The sequence below is a fragment of the Macaca thibetana genome, chromosome 1, assembly GCF_024542745.1.
Source record: "Macaca thibetana thibetana isolate TM-01 chromosome 1, ASM2454274v1, whole genome shotgun sequence".
Lineage (NCBI taxonomy): Eukaryota > Metazoa > Chordata > Mammalia > Primates > Cercopithecidae > Macaca > Macaca thibetana.
This window is the reverse complement of record NC_065578.1, coordinates 17,534,540-17,554,842: the sequence shown is the minus strand read 5'-3', so window position 1 is coordinate 17,554,842 and position 20,303 is coordinate 17,534,540. Positions and strand designations below refer to the sequence as shown.

Below are 20,303 nucleotides of genomic sequence, written 5' to 3'. Positions count from 1 at the left end.
TCCACTGTGTCCCCTGTAGCTTCAAAAGGAGGATGTACTGAACTACCACCAAATGTTCCTCTGGCTGTGATATTCTGTTATTCTGGTTTCTTTTTGGCTACTTTGTTTTTGGAAGCATGCATCCTAAGGCATCCAGTTGAACAAACTTTGTCTACTGTGTCCAGACATTCCTGGTGGGATTTCAGATAAGACACTCTTGGGTTGCTACACTCACAACCACTGAACCAATTCTATGACCATCTGTTTCATGGCCACATGTTTGTTCATTTTACAGGAACATAAAGGGAGGGGACAGACAGAAAACTTCCATGTTATAAATTGCATCATCTTAAAAAGGAAACAAGGCAACACTTTGCAATAAAACCACAAGATGCTTTAAATTTAAGCTTAATGCAATGGAGAATGCCCATAAAATTCCTGTCTAAAGAATGTTTAGAAAATTGCTGAACAGGGGCCGGGCGCGGTGGCTCAAGCCTGTAATCCCAGCACTTTGGGAGGCCGAGATGGGCGGATCACGAGGTCAGGAGATCGAGACCATCCTGGCTAACACGGTGAAACCCCGTCTCCACTAAGAAATACAAAAAATAGCCGGGCGAGGTGGCAGCGCCTGTAGTCCCAGCTACTCGGGAGGCTGAGGCCGGAGAATGGCGTGAACCCGGGAGGCGGAGCTTGCAGTGAAGATCCGGCCACTGCACTCCAGCCTGGGCTAAGAGCGAGACTCCGTTTCAGAAAAATTGCTGAACAGGGACATCATCATTTAAAGTGACATGAAGAAACCTTCTCAGCTAAGCATATGGGCTAGGTTAGAGAGAAAGATAGAGGACCCATCTCTGCCCTGGAAAAACCACTGGTAACATCTTTCAAAAAGCTCTCTGTGTTTGAGTACGCACCTTGATCCACAGGCTCACACTGGATCCCAACTGGCCGCTGCTTCTTGGCATTAACATTGGATTCCCTACCAGTAAATCTTACCAAGATCTGACTTTCTGCAGACATGATATTATTTTGTTTGGCCATCCTTATCTTCAAGGGTAACCAAGAAGGAACAAGGAATTTATTTACCTCCCCAAGGGTAAAGGTTTTTACCAATGAGACGCTTTCTTACTATAACACCAGGGCCCCCTATGCCCTGTTCACTTCAGTGCCCTTTGTGCCCTGACAGAAGCTCATGCTGGTCCCAGGATTCCTTATACGATTCACCTCCTTCCTGAATCCCAACTTCATGCTGGTGGTCATGACAGGTGTCCTGTATCCCATGCTCATGTTCCTGAAGTCATCAGCCTGTCTCCAGTTAGAAAAAATTACATGTGTATAGACAGGCCTCTTTGCAAGTAGCAAAAGCTTTCTCACCTTCATACAGTAAGGCTTGGAATGTACAATAGTATAAACACTTTGGGGAAAAATGTCTGGCATCTTCTTACAGAACTAAACAACTACCTACTCTATGACTCAGTAATTCCTAAGCATTTATCCAAGAGAAATTAAAACATATGTCCAGAAAATGATTTATACAAGAACGTTCATAGCACTTTTATTCATAATAGTAAAAACTGGAAACATTCAAGCATCTGTCAATACAACAATGGATTAATAAACTGTGATACATTCATTCCATGGAAAGCCTAAAGGAACAAACTGTTGACACACAAAACAACACGGATGAATCTCAAAAACATTTTCAGTGCAATAGGAGCCATACACAAAAGAGTGTGAGAAAAGAGATGAACAATCATGGTCTCAAGAAATGCAGAGCAGAGAGCCCAGAGGCAAAGACAGGACAGCGGGTCGGTCCCAGGCTGTGGATCCTAATTAAGAAACTCCTGCTGGATTTTGCCCAGCTCCATTTCCAAACTATTGTGGGTCAGTGACTTCTTTATCCCTTCCTTGTTCCCTCATTTTGAACTAGAATCACTGTAGTTGTTATTCCATGTCTGTCCCGTCATTTCACATTAGGGGCAGATAAGCTGTTCGTTCAGTTTCACAGGTCGACGGAGGAAAGGGAATTATGTCAAGGATCTGTACTTCATGGACACCCTAGAAGCCTCATCCACACCTGGTGTGGATGTTTTAAATGGGATTTTAAACTTTTCATCTGATGTTGTCTACATGACATTTTTCATGTTGAACTAATGCTTTAATGACATGAAATTCGGAAACCTTAAGGGAGAGGGTGAATGCATTACGCAGTTGGGGGAATGTGAATCTGCGGTAGATGGAATTTCTGAAATGGTCCCCAAACATGCCACACCCTTGTCTCTAAAGCCCGTTAAGATGATGAGACACCATTCCTGTGATTATGTTGTTATATGCCAGTTATATGACTTTAAGCTGGTGAGGTTACCTGCATGAACTGGATCTAATCACATCACTCCATACATGACAACTTTCTGGGGCTGGTTGGAAAAGATGAAGTCTTCTCTTTCAATATCTGTATTGAACTTTGAAAAACAGCTTGAGCTCTAGAAGAAAACACAGCCAGCCCATTCCTGGATTTTAGCCTCACATGACTCTGATCAGAGAACCCGGCCACTTCATTCCAGACATCTGTGGTTTCAAACCACTGTTTTGTGGTAATGTGATAATTGGTAGCAAGAGAAAACTAGTACAGGTGTCTGTCTCTCCTCTTGAATTTCAACTTCAGATACATGGATGCTAACCCCTCTAACAGAAAAAAAATCAACCAACCAATCAATCAATGAAAAAAAATATTGCCCTCACCTTTATGTGGCTGTTCCAGAGCCCTTGCCACCTGAAGAATACAATGAGGGATATTTCAGGCACATGAGGAGTGCGGCTTTACTGTTATCAATCACATTTCTGAAAGAATAAAAATGGCTCAGGTCAGGCCGTGGCCCATGTCTGTAATCGTAGCTCTTTGGGAGGCCAAGGCAGGTGGATCACTTCAAGTCAAGAGTTAGAGACCAACCTGGCCAACATGGAGAAAGCTTGCCTCTACTAAACACACAAAAATTAGCCAGACATGGCGAGTACCTGTTATCCCAGCTACTCCGGAGACTGAGGCAGGAGAATCACTTGAACCCAGGAGGTGGAGGTTGCAGTGAGCTGAGATCACACCATTGCATTCCAGCCCGAGGAATAGAGCAAAAACTCCATCTCAAAAATAAATAAATTAATTAATAAAGATGGTTCATTACTTAACTCCACATATTATTATGTGAAAATGTATCATCTCGATTTTAATAGCAGATTTTTTAAAACTGCTTTTCTTTTGCTCACCAGACAAGGTCTGTTAGCAAATACCAGTCACCAATACAGATTAACCAATTCAAGGAGAGCCATAAACAGGACTACTATTATGTTCCCCAAAAAACCATCCCTAGAATGCAATCTCTTCTCTACTTGTCACAAAATGAACACAATAGTCCACTATATAAAGTCCCAAACACATGAAAATGTAAATACAATGAAGTCTGCTTTCCAAATATTCATTCTATTCAGACCCAGTCATGGGGACCAGGGATTAGGAAATGACTACAAAGAGGTTCAAGGGAATTTGGGGAAGCGACAAAATGTGCTGAAGTAGAAACTCTGCTGATGGCTGCACAATTCCATAAATCAGCTGAAATCACTGAGTCGTACGTTGACAACAGGTGACTTTTATAACAAGTCATTCTTTAAACGAACTTTTGGGTTTCTAGTCCAACATGGAAAGAGCTAGGGAGTCATCACTCGTCCTCACAGCTAGCAAAAGGCTGAAGGAACTGAAAGTCAACCCTTCTAGGGTGGACCAAAGAATTGAAGTCACAGGGAAAACTGCCACCCTAAAAATGAGAAAGACAGGCAAACACACAGGGAGTCAGAGCTCACAGGAAGAGAAGCTACTGGGGACAGCAAGTGGGAGAAGAACTTAAATGGTATTGACAGATCACTAGAAGCTGAGGGTGGCCTGGTTAGTGCATTAAAAACTCCTTGAGAACCAGACTAAGGGGGAATCTCACATATTTCCAAGTTTTACCACAATGATCTCAACCAGGTTCTCAAGATGAAGTTCTGAAAACCCCCCTGAGGTTTGGCACTACCAACTTCAGGACTTACATTAAGCTACAGTAACCCAAATAGTGTGAAGTTGGTGAAAAGAGAAAACACACACACAAATAGATCCATGGAAAAGAATACAGAGCCCAGAAACAGGCCTACCTACAGTCCATTGATCTTCCATGAAGGTTTAGAGACAACTTAAAGCAGGGAAGTTACCCTTTCCAACTAGTGGTGCTACAACAGCTGGATAACCACATGCAAAAAATATATAAATAAATCCCGGTATGCATGTTATACCCTTTATAAAATAAATCTCACATGTAAATGTAAGGTGCAAAACCATAAGAATCCTAGGAGATAACATCGGAGAAAGTCTCGGGGATCTTGGGTTCGATGATGGCTTCTTAGATACAAAACCAAAAGCACAATCTACTAATGAAAAAAAATTAAGTGGAGCCTCGTTCAAATTAAAAACTTCTGCTCTGTGAAAGACACTGTTAAGAGAATGGAAAAAGCAAGTCACAGACTGGCAGAAAATATTTACAAAATAATCTGATGGAAAAACTGCTGTCCAAAATATATGAAGAATTCTGAGAACTAAACAACACAAAGCAAAAAAAAAAAAAAAAAAAAAGAAAGAAAAAAGAAAGAAAAAGAAAAAAAATAGGTGAAAGATCTGAACACCTCACTAATAAGATATACAGATGGCAAATAAGTATATGAAAAAGATGCTCAAAATCATTTGGCATTAGGGAATTGCACACTAAAACAACAATGAGATATCAGTGGAAACCTATTAGAATGGCTAAAATGCAAAAAGGTGAACACACCAAATGCTCTCAAAGATGAGGAGCAACCAGAACTCTCCATAGCCAGTAGAAATCAAAAGGGTACAGTCACTCTGGAAAACTTAAGTTCACTCAGAATCCTGCACATAAGTAGTTACAGCAATTTTATTCATAATTGCCAAAACTTGGAAGTACCCAAGATGTCTTTCACCAAGTGAATGGATAAGCAAACTGTGTTGTAGCCCCACAACGAAATCTGATTCAGTGATTCTAAAAAGCAAGCTATCAAGTCATAAAAAGACATGCAGGAACTTAAAATACATAATGCTAGAAAGAAGTTAGTCTGGAAACCTACATACTGTACGATTCCAACTCTAGGACATTCTTGGAAAGTCAAAAAGAGAGAAGTAGTAAAATGATGAGTGGTTGTCAGGACTGGAACAGAGGAGGACGCACGAAATGGTGAAGCACAGGGAATTTTCAGCAGTGAAACTATTTTGCATGACGCTGTATTGGGGATTTAGGACAATATGTAATTGCCAAAATCCATAATCTGTGAAACTCAAAGAATGAACTCTAATGTAAACTATAGACTTTAGTTGATAACGATGTATCAATAGTGGTTCATCAATTGTAACGAATGAACCACACTAATACAACATACTTATAGGGGAAATTGTGTGCTGGAGGACAGGGGAGCCTAGGAGAACTCTCTGTACTATCCACTCAATTTTTCTGTGAACCTATAACTATTCTAAAAACTAATATCTATTGGCCAGGTGCGGTGGCTCAAGCCTGTAATTCCAGCACTTTGGGAGGCCGAGGTGGGCGGATCACGAGGTCAGGAGATCGAGACCATCCTGGCTAACACGGTGAAACTCCATCTCTACCAAAAAATACAAAAAAACGAGCCAGGTGAGGTGGCGGACGCCTATAGTCCCAGCTACTTGGGACGCTGAGGCAGGAGAATGGCGAAAACCCGTGAGGCAGAGCTTGCAGTGAGCCGAGATCCGGCTACCGCACTTCAGCCTGGGCGACAGAGCAAGATTCCGTCTCAAAAATAATAATAATAATAATAATAATAATAATAATAATGTCTATTAATTTCTTTTAATTAGGTTGCAGCAGCCCCATATCAAGGTTTTGGTGGCATCCTGTTATTGTGTGGTTAGTACTTGGCATTGAAGTGCACCAACCTGGAGTCAGAGCAGTTGCAGATTTCCAGGCCTGTGCCATTTACCTCGAATCCTGGGGTGCCCCGGAAAACAGCAGGTCAGTTAGGGAGAAGCAGCCTCAGCAATCTAGATAGTGCAGGTTTGCGGTAAGGACAGGTACAAACCATCTAGGTGGGCAGACGTTGGTGAAGACTAGAAACCACTGAGACTCAGCAGCTGCCCCAGTGGAACCCACAAATCCTAGGAGGCGCTGGGAGGAGCTAAGGGCTACTGGATGAGCTCCCTGCCTGCAACACAGAAGCAGCTCCAGAGATTCTGGTAAATAATGTGTGTTTCAATACAGTGTGATCGACTCAAAACAGTAGAGAGAACGGAAAGGAAAGAAAAAAGGAGAACATGAGAGAGAAAGAAAAAGAAAAGAAATGAAGAAAGGAAAGAAGTGAGGGAGGGAAGGAGGAAGGAAGGGACGAAGGGAGGGAGCGCGGGAGGGAAAGAATAAAGAGAGAGAAAGTTGGAAGGAAGTAGGGAAGGAAGTTAGGAAGGAAGGAAGGAAGGGGGAGGGAGGGAGGGAGGGAGGGAGGGAGGGAGGAAGAAAGGGAGAGAGGAAAGGAACAAATTTACATGAAGATGAGAACATTGGGGAACTTACACCACCAATATTTTCCATTAACAGGAATACGCTAACTAGTGATTAGAGAAAGACGCACTACTGTAAAACCATATACTGTTTCCATGGGGTACAACCCCTTCCTCCTCCTCTGAAACACATTCTGTCTCTCGCCCACTGTTGCCAGAGACTCCAGAATCTACCTGGCTGCATTTGGGGGCCTCAGCCCCTGGGTCTGATGTCATCCATTTGCCTTTCTCACTGGACTTCTCTCCTTGCACTGGCTCCCACTCCCCCAGGATCTGGTGGGCGACCACGTGAGAAGGACACAAACAGGCCATGCCCCTTTCTTTCTCCCCTTCTCAATGCCTGCAGTGGTGGGTTCTGTGGGGTAGTGACCTGAGATTTATTCATTATGGGACCTCTAGCCCAGAGCAGGGCCTGCTACCTAATAGTCACCCCATGAAAGCTCAGGGAAAGAAGGCATCCACCACAAGGTCCTGGGGAACCAAGAATTCCACTGTGGCCCATAAATTCTAAGTCCTACAGGATTCTGGAATGGGAGATGGGACAGGCCTTCAAAAGTGGCCACTCTTTTAACCCATTATACTGTCAACTGAGCCATGTTTCCCCATCCTGGACACATCTAGAGGGCACCGCCTAAAACCAGGCACATCTCCCCATCCAGGAGAGAGTAGGGGCCTGAGCCTGGGGGATGCAGGGGGACAGGGAGGGGATGAACCAAGAAAGCTGAAGAGGAGAAAGCAGGTGAAAGGGGACAGCAGGCTGGAAACAGAGAGAAAAGGGGGCAGACAATGGGGGGTGAGAGGGGAAGAGTGAGGAGGGGGATGCAGATGTAGCTACTGAGGAAAAGTCCTGGAGAGAACACTGTCCTCTCCTGAAGTAAAATCACTTCCACCTGACCACGGCACTGCAGGTCGTGGGCAGCACACGCTGGGAATATTCGTTCATTCATTTAATAAATATTTACGTAATATCTGTTTCATGCCAGGCAAGGCCCTGCGATCTTTAGGGACCTTGGCATCTTCCCTTCACATCTGAGTCACAATAGAAAGAGGACTCTCTGACCCCATTGAGCCGGCAATGTCTCGAGATTTTCACCTGTTAGATCTGGCAGCTCTTCATGTCGGCCCACACCGTGTGAGGCTGCTCTTGGTGCACCGAATGGGGAAGTTTCTGCATCAGTGCCTCGCAGAGTCCACCAGAAGCCCTGGACAGTGGGAGTCGGTGGCACCCCAGCGTGGAGGCCGAGAGCACACAGCATTGAAGCTCCAGACACCCTCAGGAGGACAGGAAGGGACAATCGGCTGGTGAGAGCCTGAATCACCAGGAACCTTCGCCTGGGTCTAAACAGGATTTGCCTTCAGATTGCCTGTGAGATAAAAGAGAGAAATCAAGGTTAACATTGAGATTTGGGGCTTCGGCAACTTGAAGGATGGAGCTGCCATTTACGGAGACAGGGAAGACCCAGAGAAGAGCAGCTTGAAAGGTGGTGGGGAACTAGAGTTGGTTGGGTTTCTGTCATATGTAATCAACAGTCCTGACCAGACTCGGCAACATAGTAAGACCCCATCTCTGAAAACGAAAACTGAAAAATTACACGAGCATGGTGGTGCACACTTGCATTCTCAGCTACTCGGGAGGCTGAGGCAGGAAGATTCCTTGAGCCTTCACTTAGAGGTTAGTGAGCTATGATGGCACCACTGCACTCCAGCCTGGGGGGAAAAAAATAAAGAGTCCTGACTAAATACTTGAGTAGCCAGGGAAGTTTTCACAAAGTAAGTAATATTTGAGGCACATCTTAGTGAACGAGAATTCGATTATTTCTGTTAGGGAATTAAAAGAGTGTGGGTGTAGTTAGTTAATGCTTACTGAACTATCTTTGGAATCTCATCTACTGATCTGTACACATATATTCTATATGCTGCCTCACTGAGCTTTCGCTAGGTTATGCTACAGTAACAAAAGCCCCAAAATCTTAGCGGCTCCACTTACAAAGGTTTATTTTTCATTGACATTTCCTTTTATGGCAGGTTGACTGTGACTCTGCTCTATACAAGCTATTTTATTTGTTAGATGGTGAAAACTGTGATACTTGGAGATTGCTGAATATGGTATTAGTATGTTCATTCATTTATTCATTTAACAAATAATGATTCAATATCTCTTTCATGCCAGGCAAGGTCAAGTATTGAGAATACAGTGGTGAATAAAAGAGACAAAATCTCTAATTTCCAGGAGCTAATATTGAAAATAAGATTAAACACAATCATCATAATAACAACAATGAATATTCATAAATAACAGCTGTAAGACATTTTAATAAATCTTTTAAATTAGAAAAATATAAAAATTATTAAAACTAAAAAGGCCAGGTGTGATGGCTCATGCCTGTAATCCCAACACTTTGAGATGCCAAGGTGGGAGGATCATTTGACCCCAGGAATAGGAAACCAGTCTGGGCGCTACAGGAAAACCCTGTCTACAAAGAAATAGAAAATTAGCCGGGCATAGTGGTGCCTTCCTGTAGACCCAGCTACTAAGGAGGCTGAGGTGGAAGGACTGCCTGAGCCTGAGAGGTCAAGGCTGTAGACAGCCAGGATCATACCACTGCACTCCAGCCCAGGTGACAGAGCGAGACACGGTCTCAAGAAAAAAAAAACATATATATATATATATATATGTATATATAGTCGATGTGTCCTTAAACTATTATGTAGAATACTATTATTTACATCACATCACGTGAGCCCTTTCAATGGCTGAACACTTATTTCAGTGCGATCCATACAGCGTTCTGGGAACTAAGTACACCTAAGAACAATTCAGTATGAAAGTTACTGCCTTAACAGGAAGATGCAAAAATTTTTAAAGAGAGTGAAAACTGTAGCTCTGTGAGACTCAAATAACATCTCATTCAAGTCACAATGAACATCTAGCAATCATTCTGAACACCACATAATTCACTTAACACATTTTGCCTGAACGCCCAACACATCTGAATGACCAACACCTGTATGTAGCCAAGAAACTGACAATCATTTTTAAATTATCACCTATGACTCCATCGGCTCTACACACTTACTTTTTAAATGTTATTCATGTATTTATTATTTTTATTTTTTGTAGAGACGGGATCTCACTATGTTACCCAGGTTGGTCCAGAAACACAAACAGACCCACACTCATTTCAGAAATCAGATGACCATACAGTCATTCGATTTATGAAAACAAGTGCCACATGATGCAGGAGGAAAAGGATGGTCTTTTCAATAAATGGTGCTGGATCAAGCAGACACATCCATGTAGTAAATAGTGAATCATAGCCAAGTGGGGTGGCTCACGCCTGTAATCCCAGCACTCTGGGAGGCTGAAGGCGGGCAGATTACTTGAGCCCAAGAGTTCGAGATCAACCTGGGAAACATGCTGAATCTCCATCTCTACAAATACGAAAATCAGCCAGGCATGGTGGCACACGCCTACACTCACAGCTACTCAGGTGGCTGAGGTGGGAGGATCACTTGAGCCAGGAGGTGGAGGTTGCAGTGAGCTGAGATCCTGCCACCGCACTCTAGCCTGGGCAATAGAGTGAGGTCCTATCTGGGAAAAAAAAAAAAAAAAAATGCAAAAACTAAAATAAAATTGCTGTAAAATTGCATACTCTTAGGTTAGGATTAACACAGAAAAGTAACCATAAAGTTCATGGCTCACTGTAATCCCAGCACTTTGGGAGGAGACGGGCGGATTAGAGCATCCTGGCTAACATGGTGATTCCTACTAAAAAATACAAAAAACAGCCGGGCGACACCCAGAAGGCTGAGGCCAGTAACCAGGCGGAGCTAAGCTGAGATCCGGCCACCGCACTCCAGCCTGGGTGACAGAGCGAAAAGAAAAAAAAAAAAAAAAAAAAGATTGATAAAGTATAATTTCATTAAAATTAAGACGCTCAGGCCGGGTACAGTGGCTCATGCCTATAATCCCAACACTTTGCGAGGCCGAGGCAGGTGTATCACTTGAACCTAGGAATTCCAGACCAGCCTAGGCAATGTGGCAAAACCCTATCTCTACTAAAAATACAGAAAAGAGCTGAGTGTGCTGGTGCTCCCCTGTACGTCCCAGCTACTTGGGGGCTGAGGCAGGAGCATCACCTAAGCCTTGGGAGGTCAAGGTTGCAGTGAACTGTGATTGTGCCACTGTACTCCAGCCTGGGCAACAGAGTGAGAGCCTGTCTCAAAAACAAACAAACAAACAAAAAGTTAGAGTATCTCCATCATGAAAAAACACCATTAAAAGAGTAAAAAGGCAAGCTACAGATTGAAAAAAGGGAAATGCAATACATATATATCCTAGAAAGGATGCATATCCAGAATAAATCAACAGAAAAACAAGCTTATCAATGAAAACAGGATAAAAAGATTTAACAGGCCCTTCACAAAACAGGACATATAAATGGCAATAAAAGACACTCAATCTCAATGAAACCACACTGATACATTACTGCACCCCTACTAGAATGGCAAAATAATTTTTAACTGACAGGCATCAGCAAGGACGTGGGGAAACCAGAATATCCCTGTTAAATGGTACAACCATTTTGGGAAAATGTTCAACAATATGTAATACTAAAGTTTATCATTCATATACCTCTAAAACCAACAATGCCACTCCTACAAATATACCCCAGTCTAGTAATGTTCTATTTCTTGATCTGCGGTGGTTTACTTGATAAAAATTCATTACCTTTTGGTTTTTTGTTTTGTTTTTGTTTTTGAGACAGGATCTCACTCTGCCATGCAGGTGGGAGTGCAATGCCATGATCATGGCTCACTGCAATCTCAGCCTCCCGGGCTCTGGTGATCCTCCCACCTCAGCCTACTGGGTTGGGATCCCACCACACACAGCTAACTTTTGTATTTTTAGTAGAGACAGGGTTTTTCCACATTGCCCAGGCTGGTTTGGGAATCCTGGACTCAAGTGATCTACCCATCTTGGTGTCCCAAAGTGCTGGGATTACAGGTGTGCTCTACTGCGCCTGGACCACCTGCACATTTAAAATTGTGAACTTCTTCTGTATACTTCAGTACCTTTTCAAAGATTTCTTTGACACAAAGTTCTCAGAAATCTTAAAGCTAGCATTTCAGAATAGAAAAAAACAGCTCCTGGTTCACTGCTGAAATTTTACTAATAAAATTTAAAAACAAAAAGAAAGCTACTAACGCATATCAGCCCCGAACAAAGATTAAACACTACCAGCAGATCTTTCTTTAATTTTGTGACGCACTGGGATTCATTCTTTCGGCAAAGAAAGGATGAACACTGTAACCAAAAGAAAAGAAAAGACTTCTTTTCGAAAGTGGCTCTAGCAGCAAAAGACAAGAGGAAAGCAAGGAAACCATGCCAAGCGTCTTGGTTAACTCTTCGGTGAAAGGACGCCAAATGACAGACAGACAGACAGACACAGGGAAATCACAGCAACTCTTTGCAGTGCAAACACCAACCCCACAATCCATCCTTCCGGAAATCCTGCGGTTAATTTGAGGCTTGCCCCGCTAGTCATGAGGTGATTCGGTGATGGCCACGAACGCTCCTCATGTGCATCCTGGATCTGGCACACCTGGCTTGCCCATCGCCAGCCTGGAGACACCGCCAGGAGCAGAATCCTGGAGGCCAATAAAGACTCCAACTTTGCAAGCAGAGGGAACTGATTTCTGGGCTCCAAGGTGGGGTCCGGGGTCAGTGTCCTCTACATGACATAGGACGACGTGCCCCCGAAGCTGCTCCGTCCCTCCACCGCCTGCGATGCCACAGAACACCCGCCAGCGACTTTCTTCCCCAGCGCACACCAGAGGTGGGCTGCGGGCGGCAGCAGCAGGGGAAGAATCGAGCTCAGGGAACTCAGGCCCCGGCCGTGCACCCCCCACACCCACCACCCCTCGCCCAACAAAACTTGCCAGGCCGCGCCTCAACCCAGCTGTGCGCCCGCGGGTCCCGGATTCACCGCCCGCCCAGCCTGGCGGGGCGTCCTCACCTCGGAAACGCTGGGTGGACTTCGCCATAACTTCCCATCCAGAGGGCAGCCGGCAGCCGCGCCGCCCCGCTTCGGCCCAGCTCCTGGCGCAGCAGGTCGCCCGTCCCGCGTTCCAAAAGCGCCATGCTCACTCAGAAGCTTAGGCAGCCTCGCGACCCTCACCTACCCCTCCCAGTACCGCCGCGGTCTCAACCGCCACCCAGCCCCTCGCCGCCGCGCCTGCGCCCCACTGGCTCCTCAGGATCAGGCTTGGCCGCGTCAGGAGAACCCAAGGCGCAGGCGCGGAGGAGCCTTAAAGGGACCCGGCCGCCTCTACTGCATAAAGGTTCGAGCAGGTTAGGGGCTGCGCGGTCCGAGAGAAGGAGTAACCGAGGGAATGGTCCGAGTGCCGCGGGAACAGGGTAATCCCTCTCTCCCCTCGCCTCTCTGTCAAAGCACCAGCCCACGACTCTGCAAGTCGCTGATTTCCCCAGCCGCTATGGAAAACAGTCAAGATGACAGCATCATCACTCATGAGACTGTTGTGACCACACAGGCAGAGCACTTGGCAGGGGACCTGGCGTGCAGAGCGTCTTCAACACATTATACTCACTGCACGTGTGAGTCTCTGGGAGGGGCACGTGGCTCTGCCATCCCGCGGCTTGCAGCTGTTAAGGAGGCGGTGCTTCCAGGGAGAGGCCATCTGAAGACCGAACCTTGCAATGCGCCCCATTAGTGCCACAGGATGGCAAGGGAGATTGAGCATGGGCTGGGGGTTGGAGGGCTCTGGAGGGAGCTTGAAGCACGGACAGGACTTGGGGTGGTGTTATCCGGGGGAGGGGGCCAGAGAAGTCCAGCGGTGGAGACAATATGTGTGGGGCATCCACGCAGTGGCTGGGGCATCCAGCGGCAGGACGGGGGACATTCCACCCTCTCTCCCTTCCCTCGTTCCTGCTCCACAAGGCCATGTTGTCCTCAGAGCTGAGGGAGAGCAAGTCCTGAGAGTCGGGGAGACCTAGGGAGGGCACAAACCCTGGCCTGACTGTGGCTACCCTGGACTTGATCATCTGTGCTGGGCAACAACCAAAAGAGCATAAGCAGAGTGGGGCATGAACGCTTCGCTCTGCGGATTACCCGGCTTTCCCCTACTCCTAGGGCCTCAGGCCAGGCTGCGACGGGGAATGTGAGAGAAAAAGGAGCAAACTGCTTTCTGAGGCCAAGCACTGAATTCTCAGAGCCCAGGACAGGGTCTCTAACCAGGCATGACAGGGCCTCCCTGCAGTCTGTCAGCGTCCGGGGTGTCAGGGCTACCAGGAAAAAGCCCAGCAGAGGCAGCTGCAGGAGCAAGGGGCAGGGGAACACGGAGACTGCTGGGGGTTTCTGAGCCTGCCCATGGCTGCCTGCTGGCCTCCTTGCCTGCAACAAGGCTGCGGGTGAGCAGAAAAGTGAGATTGACTGCCACTGGGTAGCTGCCCACCACGGGTCCGGCCCAAAGCCTCTCACACCCTAGGCAGCATTGGTGCAGCATCCTCAGCCTCGTCACTATTGATATCTTGGGTGGGACAAATCTCTTTCATGTCAGGTGGCGGGGGTGGGCCACCCGTGCATGGTAGAATGTTTAACAACATCTCTCACCTCTAACCCCGAAGCCTACCCCTTGTAACAACCAAAATGTCTCCAAGTATTGCCAGATGTCCCCTGGGGTGATGGGGCAAAATATGCTGCTTAGGGTGTGAGAGGCTTTGGGCCGGACCTGTGGTGGGCAGCTGCCCAGTGGCAGTCAATCTCACTTTTCTGCTCACCTGCAGCCTTGTTGCAGACAAGGAGGCCGGCGCGCAGCCATGGCCAGGCTCAGGAGCCCCCAGCAGACATTCTCCGTGTTCCACTGCTCCTTGCTCCCGCAGCTGCCTCTGCTGGGCTTTCTCCTGGTAGCCCTGACACCCCAGATGCTGACAGTGCTTAAGAGCCACTGGATTCAGGAAAGGAGAGGTAAAGTCTTCTTTTCAAAGTAGAAAATAATTCATGGTCTTTCATTCATTCCACAAATATTAGGCAATTGTGTTTTGCTAGGCACTGAGGACATAGTGTTCACAGTCTGGTGTTCATCTACAGCAGACCAGGCACCCAAATGTACCTAGATGTTTATTTCCTTTCATTCTTGCTCCAAATCTATTCATTATCCTCCTAAATGGGAAATGTGACCCTTAGGAATCAGCATGCGTCTCCTCCTGGAAGTCTTCCCAACCCCAGGGTGGGGCCAAATGCCTCTCTGTGTAGCCCAGAAGCTGTGTCTAGCTCCACTCTCTTTGCGAGACCCTGAATCTTCATTCTAATTCCCCCCCCCGCCAAAATGTGTCTTCCTGCAGAGCACTGAAACCTATTCTAACTCTCCCCACTCTCTCCTTAACTTTGCTGCCTGGATAAGCCTTTAGCCTCATATGGAAATGTAACTTCTAAGAACTCAACTGCGTAGGCTCGGGGCTGCAGGGTGGGGAAAATAAGAGCCATCTCTGTATTAGCTTCCCTCACAGCTGTGACTCCTGTCCAAACTAGACGTTGGCCTCCACTGTCCTTCTGCAGGGAAGCCACAGCTGGAATACAAAGAGGAATGAAAGAGGAAATCCCCAGGCCCTGCACTTCCAAGGGCCCACATCGAGATCTGGCAGCAAGTTCAGAGTGATTTTTAGTATGCAATTTTTTTTTTTAACCTATGTAGACCTTAGAAGCTAAACCCACCCACATCTTGCCACAAGGCTCTTCAGATCTCAGGCACTCAGCAAGGTGCCCAGCACATCATAGGTGCTCTGCAAAGGTTCATGGAATGAAATGAGCTGAAGCTGATACTATCGCTTTGTTACTTCTATGATCATTCTAATTTCATAGAGAAAGCGCAGTGCACCATGATCCACACTGAATGGCTCCCTGCCTAAGGGAAGCTATTGTTTGCAAAATGTCCTCAGCCAGGAAGCACAGCTCAGGTGGTAGCAGCTTCCCAAACTGCAAGTGCAGCACAGAAGGCTGACAAAAACGCTCCTGGCATGGCCGGCTTGCAACCCCAGCCCCTAAGGACAAGGACCCGATCACACAAACTCTGACGAGGTCAAGTGTCTCTCCGAGCCCCCACCAGGCAGCAGCGCCTGCAAAGCAACCCCTGTCACCCTCCAGAGGAGGCTCATGGGAGCCCATCAGCCCTTTCGGGACCTTGGGATCCTCCACTCAAACACCTGTTCTAAGAGCTTCCCCCAAGACGGGATGAGAGAGGGTACTACATGCAAGGCCAACATGCCAATGAAGTACCCTGTGCTGTTCATTAAAACCTGAAAATGGAGGTTGGGAATTTAACAATCCAAGTGCAAAGAAGAGAGGTTTTGGGGACATTTTTAATACATCTATAATCTTTCATTAACAGCTAGAAATTTAGATTGCTGTACATAAGCGATAGACAATGAAACAGAAAAGGTATTTCTGCAAGCCTCTCAGCTGTCAGCTCTGTGAGCAGCTGGGAGGGTCACTCTGTAGTCATCTGTCACACTGGAGAAGGCCTGTTGAGCCAGGGGCACCTTAGGAGGCCAGGGTGCAGCACTAGAAGCACGGGCCTTGGCTCACCAGAGCTAGAAGCAGCAGCCAGCCCCAAACAGGCAGGAGGGTTTACAAAAGGACAAGAAATTGATGGAATCGCCCAAGTCTGCAAAGCCCTGCTCCTCCCTCCAGCTTCCCCATCCCCACTCCTGGATGGGCAAGGGCGGGGGGCAGGGACTAGAGGGGCTAATGGAGCAGGTAATGGAGTGACCTTCTGGGGTGAACACCACTATTGTGTCCCCTCCTAAAGACAAGGGAGTCACTTGCTCCTGAGACCCAGTCCCCTGGGTCGCTGGTGGTTCTGCTCATCTTGGATATAGCCATTTATAGTGTTTGCTCCAGACTATCTTTCCAAGAATGTTTGAATAGTGAACAACTTGGAAGATAGAGGCTGTCTCCCTCCAGGCCAGAGGCAGGCTTGTTTGGACTCCAGTGTAATAAAGATAATGTCCCCCTCAAGGGCAAAGGCCAGGCAGGTGTGCTTGTAGTCCACTCGGCAAGACAGGGTTCCTCAGATGGGGTCCTTGGCTGGGACACAGACCCCCTACATATGCAGCATCCACCTGGGCCTCTCAGTATCACAGCCATGGGGTTTAGAGGCAGAGGGGACCCATGAGGACCATGAAGCTTGGGCTGCCTGCTGGGTGGCAAGTAACAACAACAGCTGTCTCTGCTCCGGGAATTTCATGTCTTCTGCCAGCATCCAGGGAAGGGTAGCAGGCTCACCTCTTAGCTTCAAAATATGGTGAAATCACAGACAGTCCATAATTATTGGTGCTTGCCCAAGCCCACACAGTCACAGTGGCAGGCTAGGATTCGATCTCAACAGACTCCAGCACCACATGTTTCCCGGGCTGTGATCTGGGGACCATGCATCAGAGAGAACTACTGGGCTCCTCCACTGACCCACAGAATCACATCTCCAGAGAGAGATATGAGGTCTACGCTCCCTCAAGTCCCCATATCAGCCCACAAGCATCCCCAAGTCTGAAAGGCTCGCCCTCCACGGCGACGCCCCATTCTCTAGTGTGCACAAGTCACGGACATCTGGGCTTGTAGAGCTCCTGGTCAGCCTGGGGGGTTGGTGAATTATGGAGGACAGACAAAGAGAGCCAAGAAAAGACGGCAGGTCAGCACAGGCCCACATTGCTTAAAGTGTGGCATTCCCTGGGCCCAGACTCTAGAACTGCTACGTGAGGCCCTGGGCCACCCAATCCTGGGCCCCTCCTGGTAGCAGGGACAGTGGGGACTTATCTGTTTTGTTTGCTGCTAGGCCACCCCTCCCCTCTCCCAGTGCCTAGAATAGCACCTGGCACATAGGAGGGACTCAAAAGTTACTGAAGAAAGGGACAGGAGGAGAAGGGAAAGATGGAGGCAGGGAGAGAGGGGGCAAGGAGAAGAAAGGGGGTCAAGACAAGGTGCCCTTGAGGGCTGAAACTGGGATGCTGCATCCAGGTCCCAGAGTCCAGAAAGCTCAGCAAGTGCAGCCTGCCAGCCGGAGACTCACTCAGAAGCCCCATTGCCAGATCAGGCCTATACCATGCACCTACCCAGCAAAAACATGCTGAATGAATGAGTGAGTGAGTGAGTGACACCTCGCAGTGACATCCCGTACCTGGACTTGCAGGTGCGGGTACCAGATGGTGCAGAGGCTGTAGGCGGCTGCTGTCCCCAAGGCTGTGGTTGTCACTGTGCAGAAAGGACACGCATATAAAAAGTGTGTAGCTCTTAACTGCACCCAATGAGTGAGGAAACAGGCTCAGGACCCCAAGGAATCTCACCCCAGAGCAAACTGCTGGAAAGTGGGGGAGGCAGGAAGCTGCCAGGAGCTCTCCAGACTCCAAATCCAGTGCTCTTTTCCCTGAGGCTGATGGCAAGGGCACAACCCACCCCAGAGTGCCCCTCAAAGAGCCAGGGCCCCCAGATGCCTCCAATCTATGACATCTCAGTGGCCCACCCCAACCAGAAGAGGGTCCGGACAGTTGGCCTGCCTGCTGCCGAACAAATGGGGTCGCCAGCAGCCACCTCGAGGTGCACCATTAAGCTGCAGAGGCTGCAGCTCAGGCCGAATGTCACTTTATGAAGCTTTCCCGCTGGCATTAAAGGTTTGCCATGTCCAATCTCACTCATGCCACCGGCACTCTGCTCAGCATGCGTGCTGAATCATTAAAGGGAGAACAATGTTTCTGAGAAGAACCGCTGTGGCCTTCTCCAGGAAAACAGCCTCTCAGAAGCCAGGGCCAGGGGCAAAGCCTCTGACAGAGAGGCCAATGGGACCCAAGGGTCCAGGTCCCCGCCTCTCCTTGCCCAGTGGCCTTTTCTAAGCAGCCTGGGGCTGGCTGTCGGTGTTGAAGCCAACTAGCTCTGTGTCTTCCCGGCTGGCATCTGCTCTGCTGAAAATATAGCTGTTTGTCTAGGGATTGTGTTTTCCTTGGAAAGTTTTTTTGATAAGTTTGCTTTGGGGTTTTGGAAAGAGAAAGACTGGGTTTTTGTTTGGATTCAGGGGATACCCATGCAGGTTTTTTACATGAGTATATTGCGTGATGCTGAGGTTTGGCCTTCTAACGATCCCACCACCCAGGTGGTGAACATAGAACCTGATAGGTAGTTTTTCAGCCCTTGCCCCCTTCCCTCCCCTGTCTAGTAACCCCCCAGTGTCTGTGTATACCCACTGTTTAGCTCCCCATCATGGGTGGGCACATGTGTTTGGTTTTCTGTTTCTGCATTAATTAGCTTAGGATAATGGATTCCAAATGCATTCATGTTGCTGCAAAGGCCACAATTTCACTTTTTATGGCTGTGTAGTATTCCATGGTGTATATGTACCCCATATTCTTTATCCAATACACTGCTGATGGGCACTTGGATTGATTCCATGTCTTTGCTATTGTGAATAGTGGTTCAGTAAACATTTGAGTGCAGGTGTCTTTTTGGTAGGACATTTATTTTCTTTTGGGTATATACCCAGTGATGGGATTGCTGGGTCCAGTGATAATTCTGTTTTTTGTTCTTTGAGAAATCTCCAAACTGCTTTCCACAGGGGACTATCTCATTTGCATTCCCACTAACAATGGATAAGCATTTTCTTTTCTCTAAAGCCTCAACAACATCTGTCATTTTTTTACTGTTTAATAATTGCCATTCTGACTGGCTTGAGATGCTGTCTCATTGTGGTTTTGATTTGCACGTCTCTAATGATTAGTGATGTTGAGCATTTTCTCATGCGTTTGTTGGCCAACTTTATGTCTTCTTTTGAGAAGTGTCTGTTCATGTCCTTTGCCCACTTTTCAATGGGATTATTTGGTTTTTTTGCTTGCTGAATTGTTTAAGTTCCTTATAGATTCTGGAAATCAGACCTTTGTCAGACGCAGTTTGCAAATATTTTCTCCCCTTCTGCAGGCTGTCTGTTTACTCTGTTCATGTTTTAATAGTTTCTTTCACTGTGCAGAAGTCCCATTTGTCTATTTTTTATTTTGTCACATTTGCTTTTGGGTTCTTCATCACAAATTCTGAAAGACATTCTTTTGAAAACAAACTCTCAGGCATGCCAGTGGCAACTGTGCCCCTGAAGGGGTGGTGGCCCATGCGCAGCTTCTGTCTCCCATCCGTCCGTGCGCAGCTTCTGTCTCCCATCCGTCCGTGCGCAGCTTCTGTCTCCCATCCGTCCGTGCGCAGCTTCTGTCTCCCCATCCGTCCGTCCGTGCGCAGCTTCTGTCTCCCATCCGTCCGTGCGCAGCTTCTGTCTCCCATCCGTCCGTGCGCAGCTTCTGTCTCCCATCCGTCCGTGCGCAGCTTCTGTCTCCCATCCGTCCGTGCGCAGCTTCTGTCTCCCATCCGTCCGTGCGCAGCTTGTCTCCCATCCGTCCGTGCGCAGCTTCTGTCTCCCATCCGTCCGTGCGCAGCTTCTGTCTCCCATCCGTCCGTGCGCAGCTTCTGTCTCCCATCCGTCCGTGCGCAGCTTCTGTCTCCCATCGTCCGTGCGCAGCTTCTGTCTCCCATCAGTCCGTGCGCAGCTTCTGTCTCCCATCGTCCGTGCGCAGCTTCTGTCTCCCATCAGTCCGTGCGCAGCTTCTGTCTCCCATCAGTCCGTGCGCAGCTTCTGTCTCCCATCAGTCTGGTCCTCCAGT

The 20,303-nt window shown here is 47.5% G+C and overlaps 1 protein-coding gene across 10 annotated transcripts in view; it reads right to left on the bottom strand.

The window, feature by feature from the left end:
* Nucleotides 1–12,882, bottom strand: part of LOC126954288 (neuroblastoma breakpoint family member 3-like) — a 159,572-nt gene extending 146,690 nt beyond the window's left edge. For 6 of the 10 annotated variants that reach the window (XM_050789874.1, XM_050789977.1, XM_050789994.1 and 3 more), the window contains exons 1-5: nucleotides 12,619–12,882; nucleotides 7,692–7,962; nucleotides 2,992–3,114; nucleotides 2,719–2,817; nucleotides 2,342–2,459 (exon numbers count right to left, since the gene is read on the bottom strand). The gene's annotated coding sequence lies outside the window, so the exon portion shown is untranslated. The remainder of the gene's footprint in view (nucleotides 1–2,341; nucleotides 2,460–2,718; nucleotides 2,818–2,991; nucleotides 3,115–7,691; nucleotides 7,963–12,618) is intronic. The other 4 variants (XM_050789884.1, XM_050789891.1, XM_050789887.1 and 1 more) reach the window with 3 other exon arrangements.
* Nucleotides 12,883–20,303: the final 7,421 nt, after the last annotated feature.